The 6491-nt window shown below is 33.4% G+C and overlaps 1 long non-coding RNA gene across 1 annotated transcript; it reads left to right on the plus strand.

Annotated features, from left to right (window-relative positions):
• Window positions 1-4502: 4502 nt before the first annotated feature.
• LOC125675686 (uncharacterized) lies at window positions 4503-6124 on the plus strand. The gene is made up of 3 exons (XR_008799523.1): window positions 4503-4678; window positions 5329-5422; window positions 5635-6124. It is a non-coding gene; the product is annotated as an uncharacterized LOC125675686 (long non-coding RNA).
• The last annotated feature ends 367 nt before the right edge of the window (window positions 6125-6491 follow it).

The following is a 6491-nucleotide window of genomic DNA, read 5'->3' on the forward strand; positions in this document are numbered from 1 at the left end:
TCTATGGCCCTACTTAACACAACTGCGTGGTTTGTAATTTTTCATGGAAATCCGAAAGAACCATGAAAGCACAATTGACACAATCTGACTAAAGTACATGACTTATATTATATATATATATATATATATATATATATATATATATATATATATATATAATATAAGGTTTGTACTTTAGTCAGATTGATATACCTATATATTTTTAATATAATATAGGTATGTACTTTAGTCAGATTGATATACTTATATATTTTTGATATAATATAAGTATGTACTTTAGTCATGCAGATTGCAATTGACAATGCTTCACATAACATTCATTTTTCAAAAGGTGTGACTCTATATAAACAAAATTTTTCATCAAGCCCCTTCCATGTGTTCAGATCCAAATTCGATCATAAAAATCAAATATGTAGTATTATTTCTTTGGGTAATTACAAAAAGTCAATCAAAACTTTATGTTATAAGATTAAACAAATATCATACCATCAACTAGCACATGTGCATGCATCGCACACATACGTGGTGTGCATAATGATGATGATAACAATAATCAAAAACAACTAACATCTTCCAATGAATCCCAAACCCCCATATCATTTTAGATCTTAATCAAATATTGCTCAATCTGTTTTGATCTATATAACCTTCAAGTAGACATTTTGTCAACACCATTTGATGCTCCAAATCATGACTAAGAGTCTATACAAAGGAGAGATTTCTGGATAGATATGTTTCAAATGATTTTTCTAGACATTGGAAATTAAATTTTTCTTTTACATCCAAATCTAAATTACCATTTTCACTTTCTGTGGTATTTTCTGACACTCAGGACACCAAAGAGAAATCCCCCTATTTTCCATGCTATAAGTCTAACCTTATCCGGCTGTTTGTACACAATAAACAAGCGTCTTTTTACTATCATCGGTATTCTCTTACCTTTTCTTGCAGCTTATAAATGGTATTCGTAAACCTCTTCACGTTTTTTTTTTAAAATAGTACGTGGGCCGCGACAGAAAGATGTCAACATCACACCTTCCTTTGTTGTAGGTGGTAATTATTGCGCACCAAATAGCGATGCATTTAATAAAAAAATCATCAGTAAGTGCAGATTTTTTTTTTAAATGTTACCGGCTGAATTGCACACTTTATTCATTTCCAATAATCGTTGATATGACATTTCATAAAAAAAAAACAACAACAAAAAAACCCCCCAAAAAACGATTTCTATGCGAGATTTGAGTATATATTCCATTAAAAAATAACTCAACTGACTGAAGTTTCATATTTTTATCAAAAATACACCCAAAATACCATTAAAAAATACAAGGAGGGGGTGGGACAACAGTTACAGTCCCTGAAACGTTCTACTTTACCATTTTTCCGTTCGCTCACCGTGCGTTCACTGTTCGCTCTTCGTACGTTCACCGTGCGCTCACCGTTTACAAAGCGTTCACCATTCACTGTCATTCGTCATTCAGAACACCAAAGTTAAAGGATCAATTTTCACAGCAAGGCCAAAATGAAAAAGGAACTTGTGCATAAGAGTGAAAGTATATTAACTTCTTATTCTATCAGAAATTTAATATATAAAGTACAAATATCAGGATTATCAACTGCGAAAATTCAAGGAAAACTGCGGATCAATATCTGAATAAATAAAATAAATCATTGTTTTTGTCATTACAAAACACAAGTATGTTTGGGTAAGTTCTGTACATGTACATATAGCGAAGAACGAGCAACGAGCGCTGGTACGTGTACGAAAATGAGGCAGTTTCAGTTTATAAATACCTCGCCCCCACCCGAATTATCATTTTAATATTTTCAAGTATGGACAAAAGCACAATTTATTATATTTTATTTTGTCTCACTAATGACAAGAATTCTAAGTTTATCATTTTTCTTAGCACCCCCCCCCCCTCTCTCTCTCTTACTTAAAAAAACTATGCTACACTGTACGTTTCAATACACATTCGTGCTCAAATGTCAAATTGATTTGACAAATATTTTTGATTATTTTACGCCTATCTTTATGAGAGACATTGTCAATAAATTATATATTTACTCCTTTCCCCAAATTTAAAAGTTTTGAACCGTTTGTCTCTAATATAAAGAGGAAATATTTCTCGTATATTTCTGCCCCACATAATATTGATATACGTATAGTTCAGTGCAATAAACAGTTTTATCCGCATCAAAAATATACAAATATAAAAATATTGCACAATCTAAATGTAGATCCATGGTCACACTATTTATTTTGTACGTACGTACATGAATTCTGGGAGATTATTTCCTCAGTTCGATATACTATATCTGTATTTACAGTAAAGTGAATTACGCAAAATCAACGTGGGAATAAACATTTTATACTATTTAGAACCGTTCAGGTGTCAACACAAGGTACATGATGTACCTGTTCTACCCGTGCTGGTTGTTCAATGCATATATCTCGACTCCTTTCGGGGATGCTTTTTTTTTAATTGCGTGTAATCCAAATGACCGCGCTCATAAATTTTGAAATCATGCATGTGCATCTGTAAATTCTTGGCACTAATTACTAGACTATCTTTAATTCACATGCATCATTTATGCTCTTGCATTAATTAGAAATATAATACTATGCATCTGAAGTCAAAATATATAATTACATGTAGCATACCGAGATAAAAGCACCGATATTCATGATTTATGAAAACATCAAGAATTCTAAATATTATAAAATATATGTTTCTAGTTTTCATGCATACATGTATCTGTACAGAATTTAATGCAATACTGTAAACAATGAACATTTGAAATTTTCTTTTGTTTGTCCATCATTGTTACGTGCATTGATGTGAAATTTACGATTGTTTTCATGAGAAGTATACATCCAGTATTTGCACAAAAATGAACAAACAAATGTATTCATATATATATATTCTCTACTAGCTGCAGAACTGTAGCTCTCTGAAAAAATATTTTGACATAACAGAGAGCTACAGAGCCACCCCTTATAAAAACCTTCGATTTACGGCGCACCAAAAGCTGCGCACGGTTGAGGCCTTATATCGTTGTATTCTTGAGCTGCTGTCTCATAAATTTAATATCATAAAATTCTTAACATATTTTCCTACTATACTTGTGTCTAAACATACCTTCAAATCCGGTCTCCATCCAGGCGGCGCGCTGCTCCCACACGAGTGTTAAGGACTTTATTAGCATTTTCATGAATCAAGAGCTTATTTTACCTTTAGAAAAACTTTATTTTTTTAATTTCTATAAATCATTCGTATTGATAATAAATGAAGAGTGAATACATAACATATAACGAATTTTATGAATAGATACCAACAACAACAGGGTACGAATTGACCGGCTACCTAACATGGCTACGTCAACAAACTAAATCATTTGAAGCTGGGAGTTTTCAGGTCGTATGGGGCTTTAATAAATATTTGAAGATATGTTTAGACACAAGTAAAGTAGGAAAATATGCTAAGAATTTTTTGATATTAAATTTATGAGACAGCAGCTCAAGAATACAACGATATAAGGCCTCAACCGTGCGCAGCTTTTTGTGCGCCGTAAATCGAAGGTTTTTATAAGGGGTGGCTCTGTAGCTCTCTGTTATGTCAAAATATTTTTTCAGAGAGCTACAGTTCTGCAGCTAATTCTCTACCTGATTATAAAGTAAGTACAATCCAAGGGAAAAATCCGAAATATACAGAATGAATAGACCATTTTGCGTTGACCGTGCGCTCACCAAATTGCGTTCACCGTTCGCTCTGCGTCCCACCAAACACGTGACGTCAAATCGACGTCGGATTTTGGCTGAATTTAGGTCGCGACGTCAGATGACTAAATTCCAACGTCGGATGGACGTCAAATTGCTACGTCTAATCAATGTCGGCTATTGACGTCGTTATGACGTTGATAATTGGTTGTGGTCAGTCTGAAGTGGGAAAACGACGATATCCCGACGTCAGTTCTTCAACGTTGTGGAAATTATGAAACTGCGTGTGATATAGTAATTAATTGATTTTGTCTGGTCATCTAAAATAGGCAAAAGCCTGTATTCAAATTAGAGTTGTGATATTTTATTTTAAAGTTTCCGGATATTTTATTTCACGTAGATTACGACTGCGATAAGAATTTTGGTTCAATCTTTATACTCAACAGAGAACGCCAGACAATAGTCGGCCTATTTCAATTGCTTATTTTCAGTCGGTCGTTTACTGTGAAAGAAAAGTTAAAAGTAATCGCATTTGCCCAAACCCATGTAAATTGTGCAGCATGGATGCAGAAAACCATGCTACAGAGAGAAAAATTACGACATCTACCGTATACTGGTAATCATATCTTATGTCAGTTTTAAAACATACAACAACAAAAAAATAATAAAAGTGTATTTTTAACTCAACAATATGTTGAACAAATGAATTCATTTCATTTGCTTGTGGGTGTGCATGCTCTGCTCTGGGAATTCTAATTAAGGATCCCCCTTTCATGCAATGTGTTTACCGAGAGTTAACGAGGAATGGCACAGCGGGATGCTATGGCCAAGACTCATACAGCCGATCCTAGTTATGCAATTTTTTCGGGATTTGATATGCTGTGTAGGTCAAAGTTTTGGAAAACCCAAGCCATTCTTGTAACACAAAGTCTGAGAGCTGGTGAACAGTCGTGTAATGTGAGATAGTTTTGTAGTTAATATTAATATCTTATAAATGCCAGCATCGACATGTAAATGATTCATTCTGTATATTTAGCAATTGTAAGACCTGTGTATAATTTGATTTGTAAACAAAAGAAATTCAAATTCTAAGAACATTAATTTTGAAATACTATAACATCAAGTGTACATCATTTACTAATACACAAAGTATGCAACATTAGCATGATATGCATGGTTATATTGATTGTTTAAGATAACTCTGAATTTTTGAGTAGAACGAAATCATCCTTAGTAAGTTTAAACAATATACAAGTTTGGTATATCAAATAAAAAATAACAATAAACTAAAACGTATATGTACATCACTCTTGTCCTCGTTTGTAAAATATATATATATCGCTTAATTTATTCACTCTATAGCTTATTGAATTGTAGCTTATGAAGTGAACACCTTACCGATGCACATACACTGTTAATAGTAATATTTATGCATTTTAATTCTGACACTATGGATATTTTATTCACATGTATGTGCACATCGATTTTATATGTACAGCTGTACCTGTGTAACTTCAAAGCCCCTGTAACGATCTACTTTCCCATTCACTCACTATTTATGTGGGAAAGAGTGTTTCATGGACTGTATATTTTAATTACATTTTCAGGATAATGACAAATGATGTAATGTCCCTTATGAATATAAAGGGCAAAGAGGGAAGATGGCATTTGGCACGACATCAGTGTTTCAGGCAGTGATAGGTATGTTTATCTATGTCAGGTTCATTAAATTTAATGTCATTAAAAATTTTATGTTCCTGCAACTAAAGTAGGGGGTATGAATTTGTTTTTCACTTGTCTTTCTGTCTGAAACTTTAACCTTGATAATAAATTTTGAATTTTTAAATTTCTAACTTGTTACCACTAGATATTGTAAAAGATCATTTTTAATAAATGCTTCTTTATTTTTGTAGCAAGTGCAGTTCATCAATTCAATGCGAAGGAACACGAAGTCCGAGAGGCTGTTGTGAAGTACCTTAAATATGCACCAGACCGGAGAGGTGGAGGTGGCCGGGTAGAAAAATAATTAATGGAATAAAATGATAACTTTGATTTATATTTCAGGGCGTCAAGTTTCCTTTAAGTTCCTATATTTGGGGGTTATTCCTATAAATTCCTATGTTTCCACAAAAATTCCTATATTTCTGTGAAATTCCTATAAATTCCTATATTTTAGGGTAAGCAAGAAATGTTGGATTCTGAAGCAAAACCAGTACTGTATATTACAAACAATTTGTGTCATCTATTTGTAACTATACAACATTTACTTCAAAAAGGTGCTATATTTCTGAGGTTTGTCCTATATTTTTTGGACCAAAATTCACTTGACGCCCTGATATTTGATAGTGTTACTGACTGAATATTATTTCATGAACAATGAATAAAGAAGAAAAATGACAAGAATAAGAGTTCCCTTGTTCAAATGATTACATTTCAACTTATTGATGTTGCAAAAATGGTGTCAGTTTGATGTCGATTGATTGATTGATTGTATATTGTTAATGTCTTGCTCAAGAATTTTTTACTCCTATGGAGACGTCATCATTGCCGGTGAAGGGTTGCAAAATTTAGGCCTATGCTCGGCTCTTATATGGCCTTTAAGCAGGGATGGATCTTTATCATGCCACAACTAGTTTGACACAGCTAGGGCCTCGGTTTTTGCGGTCTCATCCAAAGGACCGTCCCGTTTAGTCACCTCTTACGACAAGCAAGGGGTATTTAGGACCTATTATAACCCGGATCCCCATGGGATCATGAACGTCTGTGTGAC

Source organism: Ostrea edulis, unplaced genomic scaffold (genome assembly GCF_947568905.1).
Source record: "Ostrea edulis unplaced genomic scaffold, xbOstEdul1.1 scaffold_77, whole genome shotgun sequence".
NCBI classification, from domain to species: Eukaryota; Metazoa; Mollusca; class Bivalvia; order Ostreida; family Ostreidae; genus Ostrea; species Ostrea edulis.